This window comes from Rhinoraja longicauda, chromosome 1, assembly GCF_053455715.1.
Source record: "Rhinoraja longicauda isolate Sanriku21f chromosome 1, sRhiLon1.1, whole genome shotgun sequence".
Lineage (NCBI taxonomy): Eukaryota > Metazoa > Chordata > Chondrichthyes > Rajiformes > Arhynchobatidae > Rhinoraja > Rhinoraja longicauda.
In genome coordinates, this window is record NC_135953.1 from 141217375 (window position 1) to 141227073 (window position 9699).

Here is a 9699-nt window from a genome sequence, read left to right on the forward strand (position 1 = left end):
ACCGAGCTGGGAGAATCTCCATTCAGATTCCCAGCCTGTCCCAAGTGAGCCTTCTCTCTGCAATATTGACACACCAGCCTGACGATTCTACTGTGTATCTGAAACAGTATCAGCCAGCTTGATCGCAGACAGGGGTAGACACAGAGTGCTGAAGTAGCTCAGCGGTTCAGGCAGCATCACTGGAGAAAATGGATGGGCGACATTTCAAGGGTCCTAACCCCTCCTGAACGTACAACTGCCGGCTGGACATCAATCGCCTCACATTTTCCACTCCCCTGACTTACTCTAACCTCTCCCCTCCTGAACGTAACTTCAGATAGCCCTTGCTTCCCCTCTCCATCCCCTCCCCCTTTCCGGTTCTCCCACTAGTCTTCCTGTCTCCGACTACAGTCTATCTTTGTCCCGCCCCCTCCCCTGACATCAGCCTGAAGAAGGGTCTCGACCCGAAACGTCACCCATTCCTCTCCAGAGATGCTGCCTGACCCGCTGAGTTACTCCAGCACTCTGTGTCCATGTTCTCCAGAGATGCTGCCTGACCCGCTGAGTTACTCCAGCACTCTGTGTCCATGTTCTCCAGAGATGCTGCCTGACCTGCTGAGTTACTCCAGCACTCTGTGTCCATGTTCTCCAGAGATGCTGCCTGACCCGCTGAGTTACTCCAGCATTTTGTGCCTACCTGTCCCAACCCGAAACGTCACCATCCTTTTTCTCTAGAGATGCTGCCTGAACCGCTGAGTTATCCCAGCACTTTGTGTCTATCCTTGGCATAAACCAGCATCTGCAGTTCTTTGTTTCAACATGTTGATCATTGGCAGAGCATGTGGCCATAGGTGGAGTGTGTGGCCACAGGAACTGTGTGGCTTAACGATGCAGGAGCAAGCGGTGAGGGAGGAACACAAGGCCAGAGAATGGCACACAGGGATTCATTCACAGCATTCAATCCCAAATGAAAGTACTGCAGGCAGTGAAGAAAGCTAATGGCATGTTGGCCTTCATAACAAGAGGATTTCAGTATAGGAGTAAAGAGGTCCTTCTGCACTTGTATAGAGCCCTGGTGAGACCACACCTGGAGTATTGTGTGCAATTTTGGTCTCCCAATTTGAGGAAGGACGTCCTTGTAATTGAGGCAGTGCAGTGTAGGTTCACAAGGTTAATCCCCGAAATGGCGGGACTGTCATATGAGGAAAGATTGGAAAGACAGGGCTGGTAATCACTGGAATTTAGAAGGATGAGTGGGGATCTTATAGAAACGTATAAAATTATAAAAGGATTGGACAAGGTAGATGCAGGAAAAATGTTCCCAATATTGGGGGAGTCCAGAACCAGGGGCCACACAGTCTAAAGGGGTGGACATTTAAAACTGAGATGAGAAAAAAAAAAATCACCCAGAGAGTTGTGAATTTGTGGAATTCTCTGCCACAGAAGGCAGTGGAGGCCAATTCACTGGATGAATTTAAAAGAGAGTTAGATAGAGCTCTATGGGGTAGTGGAGTCAAGGGATATGGGGAGAAGGCAGGCACGGGTTACTGATTGTGGATGATCAGCCATGATCACAATGGCTCCCCCTCCCATTCCCAGTCTGACCTTTCTGTCATGGGCCTCCTCCAGTGCCAGAGTGAGGCCCACCGGAAATTGGAGGAACAGCACCTCATATTTCGCCTGGGCAGCTTGCAGCCCAGTGGTATGAACATTGACTTCTCCAACTTTAGATAGTTCCTCTGTCCCTCCCTTCCCCTCATCCTTCCCAGATCTCCCTCTATCTTCCTGTCTCCACCTATATCCTTCTTTGTCCCGCCCCCCTGGCATCAGTCTGAAGAAGGGTCTCGACCCGAAACGTCACCCATTCCTTCTCTCCTGAGATGCTGCCTGACCTGCTGAGTTACTCCAGCATTTTGTGAATAAATACCTTCGATTTGTACCAGCATCTGCAGTTATTGTCTTATACAATGAATGGTGGTGCTGGCTCGAAGGGTCAAATGGCCTCCTCCTGCACCTATTTTCTATGTTTCTATGTTTCTAAGTCACACACTGGTTTGGATGTGCGTCATGCACTACGTTTGCAACGCCTGCGATTATCATGCATTGTTTTGGGAAAACAACTGCCCTCTAACCCAGCAGAGTTTACATTAAACGTGAACAGTTTGCCATTAGTGTTCAAAGTTGTGATCAAAAACAAACCTCTGTGCAGGGACGGGCACTGCAGACGCTCTCTGCAGCCACTCAACATGGTGGTGCAGTGACACTGCGGTACAGCTGCCGCCTCACAGCGCCAGAGACACGGCTTCCATCCTGACTACCGGTGCTGTCCGTACGGAGTTTGTACGTTATCCCCGTGACCGCGTGGAGTTTCACCGGGTGCTCCGGTTTCCACCCATTCTCCACCCAGATGTGCGGGTTTGTAGTTTAATTAGCTTCTGTTAATTGTCCCTAGTGCGTGGGATAGTGTTAGTGTACGGGGTGATTGCTGGTTGGAGTGGACTCGGTGGGCCTGTTCCCACGCTGCATCTCTAAACTAAATAGGGTTACCAACTGCCCCGTGTTAGCCGGGACATCCCGTATTTTGGGCTAAATTGGTTTGTCCCCTTGGGACCGCCCTTGTCCCGTATTAGGCCGTGGGCCACTGTCGGCCGGGACAGTGTAGGCTAACGGCGTATGTTCGAGGAGAGTGGCCGAGTGTGTTCGCCTAACGGAGGTTGCGTAGCAACCTGCCTCCAGGCCCGGGCAGCCGCCATCGGTGGAGCGGGAGCACGTGGCCGCTGGCTGGGTGAGGTCACGTGGGGCGCGGGGCGGTGACGTCACCTTGTCCCGTATTTGGGAGTGAGACAGTTGGCACCCCTAAAACTAAATCATCAGACAAATTGAGTGTGAGCCAGTCACACAAGCGACTGTTACACCACAGGAACCACTGCCACACCCAGCACACCCCACCCAAAGGTACACTCCCTGCTGCACCCGGGACAGCCAGCCACATCACCAGATAGATAGCAAGCAGGCCTCCTGACTACCTCCATTGTGTCGCTGGTGGGCAGCAACACAGCTCTCTCAACAACCTCTCGGGGATGTGCTTAGATATGGCAATCCTCTACTGAACTGTTTGTAAGAAAATAATTTCACTGTACGTTTGTCATTGGTGACAATAAAGCACCATTGAACCATTGTTTCCCCTTGTTTAAACGCTGCTAGACCTCTTCCTTAATGCTTGTGGAGGGGCTAGTGGAATCGACAGATATGGGGAGAAGGCAGGCACGGGTTACTGATTGTGGATGATCAGCCAAAGGGATGACGGTGAGTAAGGTGGGCCTAAAATTGTCGCGCTATCGTGTACCGTTTTGGCTGTAGTTCAGGAACAAACAAACAAACAAACGAAAGTTTTAGTATATAGATAGATGGCTGTATGGTAACTCAAATTTCACTGTACCTTAATTGGTACATGTGACAATTAAAATGAATCTTGAATCTTGATGTGCTCCAAGATATCACTGTTCCCTACCCTAAACCGACTAGCTTTCACATCCCTGTCTAATATTGATATATTGATTATCTTGATATTGGTTTATTATCATGTGTACAGAGATACAGTGAAAAGCCTTTGTATGCATGCAATCATCAAGCCTTACACAACAGGTAGAACAAAGAGGAAAAATACACTAGAGTGCGGAATATATTTTTTCAGCATTGCAGCATTATAGCTCCAGAGAAAATTAAAAACAATGACCACAATGCGGTAGGTTGGAAAAGCTGGACTATATTCCAGCTTGTGGAAGGGCCGTTCAGTAGGCTGATAACAGTGGGGAAGAAGCTGTTCCCCAGTCTGGTGGTACGTGCTTTCAAGCTTTTATATCGGCGGCACGGTGGCGCAGCGGTAGAGTTGCTGCCTTACAGCAAATGCAGCGCCGGAGACCCGGGTTCCATCCCGACTACGGGTGCTGTTTGTACGGAGTTTGTACGTTCTCCCCGTGACCTGCGTGGGTTTTCTCCGAGATCTTCGGTTTCCTCCCACACTCCAAAGACGTACAGGTTTGTAGGTTAATTGGCTGGGCAAATGTAAAAATTGTCCCTAGTGGGTGTAGGATAATAGTGTTAATGTGCGGGGATCGCTGGGCGGCACGGACCCGGTGGGCCGAAGGGCCTGTTTCTGCGCTGTACCTCTAAATCTAAAAAATCTAAAAATCCAGCCCGACGGTAGAGAAGGACTTTAGACTGTAGAGATACGGCGTGGAAACAGGCCTTCCGGCCCAGTGAGTCGGCACCGACCGGTGATCACCCCGTACACTAGCACTGTACAGAAGCCAATTAACCTGCAAGCCTGCACGTCTTTGGAGTGTGGGAGGAAATGTGGGAATATGTGCTCTGGTATCTGACATTTTCTCCCTGGGAAAAACCTTGCCCCTGGTCCCGATACAGCGCGGAAACAGGCCTTTCGGCCCACCGGGTCCGTGCCGACCAGCGATCCCCGCACATTAACACTATCCTACACCGACTTGGGACAATTTTTACATTTACCAAGCCAATTAACCTACAAACCTGCACGTCTTTGGAGTGTGGGAGGAAACCGAAGATCTCGGAGAAAACCCACGCAGGTCACGGGGAGAACGTACAAACGCCGTACAGTCAGCACCCGTAGTCGGGATGGAACCCAGGTCTCTGGCGCTGCATTCGCTGTAAGGCAGCGACTCTACCGCTGCGCCACCGTGATGCTCAAGGAACTTGGAGCAAAGTTGCAATCCCTGTGGGGCTGCAGCAATGTCGTTTGTCCCTTGTTGTTAGTGAACAGCCGTGTCACTTTGACCTTAATCCTCCAAATTGGCGGAGCCAATGGGCTGGCACGTTATCTTACTCCTCACACTGCAGTGACAGTTCCGTCAGGAGAAAACTGGGCCACTCCTGCCCTGACCTGCGTACGAATCACTCATGCTGCAGAGAAAATGGCAAGCCCAAAAAATCAGCACTAGCTCGAGGAAGGATGTCATCAAGGATGTCATGTAATTAGGGGCAGCACTGTGGCTCGGCGGTAGAGTTGCTGACTCACAGCGCCGGAGACCCGGGTTCAATCCTGACTATGGGTGCTGTCTAAATGGTATTTGTACGTTCTCCCCGTGACCGTGCGGTTTCTCCAGGTGCTCCGGTTTCCTCCCACACTCCAAAGACGTACAGGAGCGTGACGCACACGGGCGGCACAGTGGTGCAGCGGTAGAGTTGCTGCCGTACAGCGCCGGAGTCCCACGCTCACCCCATGCGCAGGTAGACAGGATTAGGTTAATTCTGGCAACAGGCCTATGATGGGCCAAAGGGCCTGCTCCTGTGCTGTGGTGTTGCCTCCTATCATTCCCCTTAAGCACTGCCTTTCCTGGGCTTCAAACCGTTGACTCACGCGTAAAAAAAGATTAAAAAATAACTTTGAACGTGTTGAACAGGAACAGGCATGTTGCTGATTGAATCATCAAATCGAGCTCTACTAGAAAGCTTTAGGTGGGGTGGGAGATGTTGTGTGTTCAGGGAATAATAGCTGGGTGGGAGGTAGCCTGAGGCTGGATGCACATTAACTGTGCAGGGACCTGTCACAGCTGCAAAGCCACGCTCCTCAAAGCTTAACTAACATGACAGCGCACAGCAGTCTGAAGGGTCCCGACCCAAAATGTCACCTGTCGTAGAGTCATATAGCAAGGAAACAGGCCCTTCGACCCAATGCTCATGTCGACCAACATGCCCCACCTATGCGCGACAATTTTAGGCCCGCCTTACTCACCATCGTCTCTTTGGTGCTAATGGAAGACGTTTCATTGAAATCGGTGTTATATTTTGAAAGTTATTCACATTTTAAAGTTTAAATCTATCTCCTGGGGAAGGAGGGAGGGAGGGAGGGAAGGTGGAGGGAGGGGGGGGAGGATAGGGGGTTGAGGGGGATGGAGTGGGGGGACGGGAAGGGGTGAGGGGAAGGAGGGGAAGGGGGAGGGGAGGGGGAGGGGAAGAGGGGTAAGGGAGGGTGGAGGGAGGGGAGGAGAGGGGAGGGGGGGAGTGGGGGAGGAGAGGGTGCTGCACCAATGCAGGAGAGGTTTGGGCCCAATGGGTCCACTTGATCTAACCTCCTTTAAACACTGCCTCTCTCACCTTAAAGCTATCCCTCTCGCCTTTGACATTTCCATCCTTTAGGTCATAGCCTTGAAAGAGAAAATAATCGCACGGCTTCAGGGAAGGGGCCAGGGGAGTGAGGTGGCTGAACACAGAATATTCCCAGGTGAATATTTTTTCTTTGCTGAATTACTCTGTGCTGGCCCACAATCTACATGAGATGGTGATCTGTGAAAGACAAGGAATGAGATGGAGAGAAATACATTGGGTAAATGCAGACTCTTTCCCAGAGTAGGGGAATCGAGAACCAGAGAACATAGGTTTAAGGTGGGGGGGGTGGGGGGGAGATTTCATAGGAACCTGAGGGGTAACTTCTTTTTACACAAAGTGTGGTGGTATATGGAATGAGGACAGGTGCTGTGACATTTAGACGTGTGTCATCTAATGTGACATTTAGACAGGTACATGGAAAGGACAGATTGAGAGGGATATGGGCCAAGCGTGGGCAGGTGGGACTAGAGTAGATGGGGCAAGTTGGTGGGTGTGGACAAGTTGGGCTGAAAGGCCTGTTTCCACGACGTACGACTCTATGACTCTCGATGGAACAAATGGGGTTCTGGTTAACATTTCACTGCTTTTACAAACTCGATTCCAACTGGAAATGCCGTGCTTTCCCCAAGATTAATTGCCTGCCTCGTGTTCCGATCATTAATTGTTGATGTTTATTCAAGATTTAAAAGTACGTCCCTGTATTGAAGCAAAAATGATGAAGTCATTGGGCAGATAGCCAGCCAGCCACTCTCTGACATTGCAAAGAAGCCCCCTCACTGTCACGTCTGTACAAGTAGAAATCCCTTGGTCATCACTTTTCACCTGAACTTCCCAGTGGATATGAGTGTCAGGGAATAATCCACTGGTCAAATGCCATCGTTGGCCACAATCTGCCATCGCATCGCCCTCTCTCTCCATCACTTTACCTCCATCCTCACATCCCCACACCCCTCCTACATCACGGCACTGCTCCTGTTCTGCCCTCAGTTACCCCCCAATTCCCATCAGCTGGCCAAAAGCCTTTGGGTTGTCCCTTGGTGATGGATTCCACACACCCCATCTCAAAGCCCACCCATCTGTCATTGAAAACGATCCTGAGTAATCTCCATGCAGAAACAAAGAACTGCAGGTGCTGGTTTGTACTAGAGATAGACACAAAGTGCTGGAATAACTCAGCGGGTCATAGAGTCATAGAGTCCTACAGCACAGAAAGAGGCCCTTCGGTCCATCGTGTCCGCGCCGCCCGTTACCAAACACAGTCTAATTTTAATCCCATTTTCCCGCATTTGGACCGTAGCCCTGAATGTTGTAGCATTTCAAGTGCCCATCCAAATGCCTCTGAAACGTTGTGAGTGTTCCCGCCTCCACCACCATCCCAGGCAGTGAGTTCCAGACTCCAACCACCCTCTGGGTGAAAAAGTTCTTTCTCACATCCCCCCGAAACCTCCCTCCCCTTACCCTGTATCTATGTCCCCTCGTTGTTGAACCTTCCACCAGTGGAAGAAGTTCCCCGCCATCTACCTTATCTATGCCCCTCATGATCTTGTACACCTCGATCATGTCCCCTCTCAGCCTTCTCTGCTCCAGGGAAAACAACCCCAGTCTGCCCAGTCTCTCCTCATAGCCGAGCCCCTTTCTTCCCTGGCAGCATCCTGGTGAATCTCCTCTGCACCCTCTCGAAAGCTATCACATCCTTTCTATAATGTGGTGACCAGAACTGTACACAATACTCCAGCTGTGGCCTCACCAGTGGTCTGTACAATTCCATCATTACCCCCCTACTTTTATATTCGATGCCCCGGCTAATGAAGGCCAGTAACCCATATGCCTTTCAGGCAGCATCTCTGGAGAACATGGACACAGAGTGCTGGAGTAACTCAGCGGGTCAGGCAGCATCTCTGGAGAACATGGACACAGAGTGCTGGAGTAACTCAGCGGGTCAGGCAGCATCTCTGGAGAACACAGACACAGAGTGCTGGAGTAACATTCACCGTACACTAGTTCTATCCTACACACTAGGGATAATTTACAGAAGCCAATTAACCTACAAATCTTTGGAGTGTGAGTAGAAACTGGAGCACCTGGAGAAACCCCACGCTGTCACAGGGAGAATGTACAAACAGCAGCCATAGTCAGGATGGAGCCTGGGTTTTTGGCGCTGTGAGGCAGTAACTCTACCGCTGTGCCACCATGCGCTATCATGTCTCTCTTCAACCTCTGACATTTCGACGGGTTCTCCTCAAGAATCAAGGAGCCATTCAATTCATGTTGTGACACTCAAGTTTCTATTGGAGAGGATTTCAGTGTTAACTGCATGAGACATTGTAAGCATTCTCTCACACGCTGTAAAATGATGCACATCTTTCTAACGCACCAAAATTACTCTGGACCATTAGATATTTTGGAACATAATTGTCTTTGAAATGAAGCTAATGTCCTACCCTGTGCCAGGAATATCCCTGCAGATACAATTAGAGGAGTGCAGCCTCGATAACGCAGCATTGCCTCAGTGCTCACTTCCATGTGAAAGTTGCATCAACAGAGATGCACACACTGTTTCTCCTGCGGCAGCCACTGACCCTGCAAGCTGACGGTGAGACGGAAGTATATTCTGCTTTAGATAGACACAAAATGCTGGGGTACCTCCCAGCTACACTAGTCCCACTTGCCCGCGTTTGGTCCATATCCCTCCAATCCTGTCCGATCCATGCACCTGTCTAACTGTTTCTTAAATGTTGGGATAGTCTCAGCCTCAACTACCTCCTCTGGCAGCTTGTTCCATACACCCACCACCCTCTGTGTGAAAAAGTTACCCCTCAGATTCCTATTAAATCTTCACCTTGAACCTATGTCCCCTGGTCCTCGATTCACATATTCTGGGCAAGAAAGTCTGTGCATCTACCCGATCTATTCCTCTCATGATTTTACGGTTTACACCATAGACCACAAAATGCTGGAGAAACTCAGCGGGATAGGCAGCATCTCTGGAGAGAAGGAATGGGCGACGATGAGACTGGAGAACAGTCTGAAGGAGGGTCGAGACCCTTCTTCAGACTGAGAGTCGGGGGGGGGGGGGATGGAAACTGGAGGTATGAAAAGGTTCAGAACAAATCAGAGCTGGCACCGGTGACAAGGATAGGTGGAGCCCACAATGGTTCATTGTTGGCTGTGGAAGAGGTGATTAGTTTAGTTTAGTTTAGTTTAGAGATACAGCGCGAAAACAGACCCTTTGGCCCACCGGGTCCGCGCCGACCAGCGATCCCCGCAAATTACTATTCGAAGATCTCGGAGAAAACCCACGCAGGTCACGGGGAGAACGTACAAACTCCGTACAGACAGCACCCGTAGTCGGGATGGAACCCGGGTCTCCGGCGCTGCATTAGCTATAAGGCAGCAACTCTACCGCTGCGCCACCGTGACCGCCCTAACGAAGGAAGATGTGGACGCAAAAAGATATTCTGCTTGATTCATCAATACTCTAATTACGTGAAGTAATATGAACATGATAAATTATAATAATCCAGTCATCACAACACGGTTCAATAATCAGAACCGCACTTCACTGCCATGAGTTCCTGT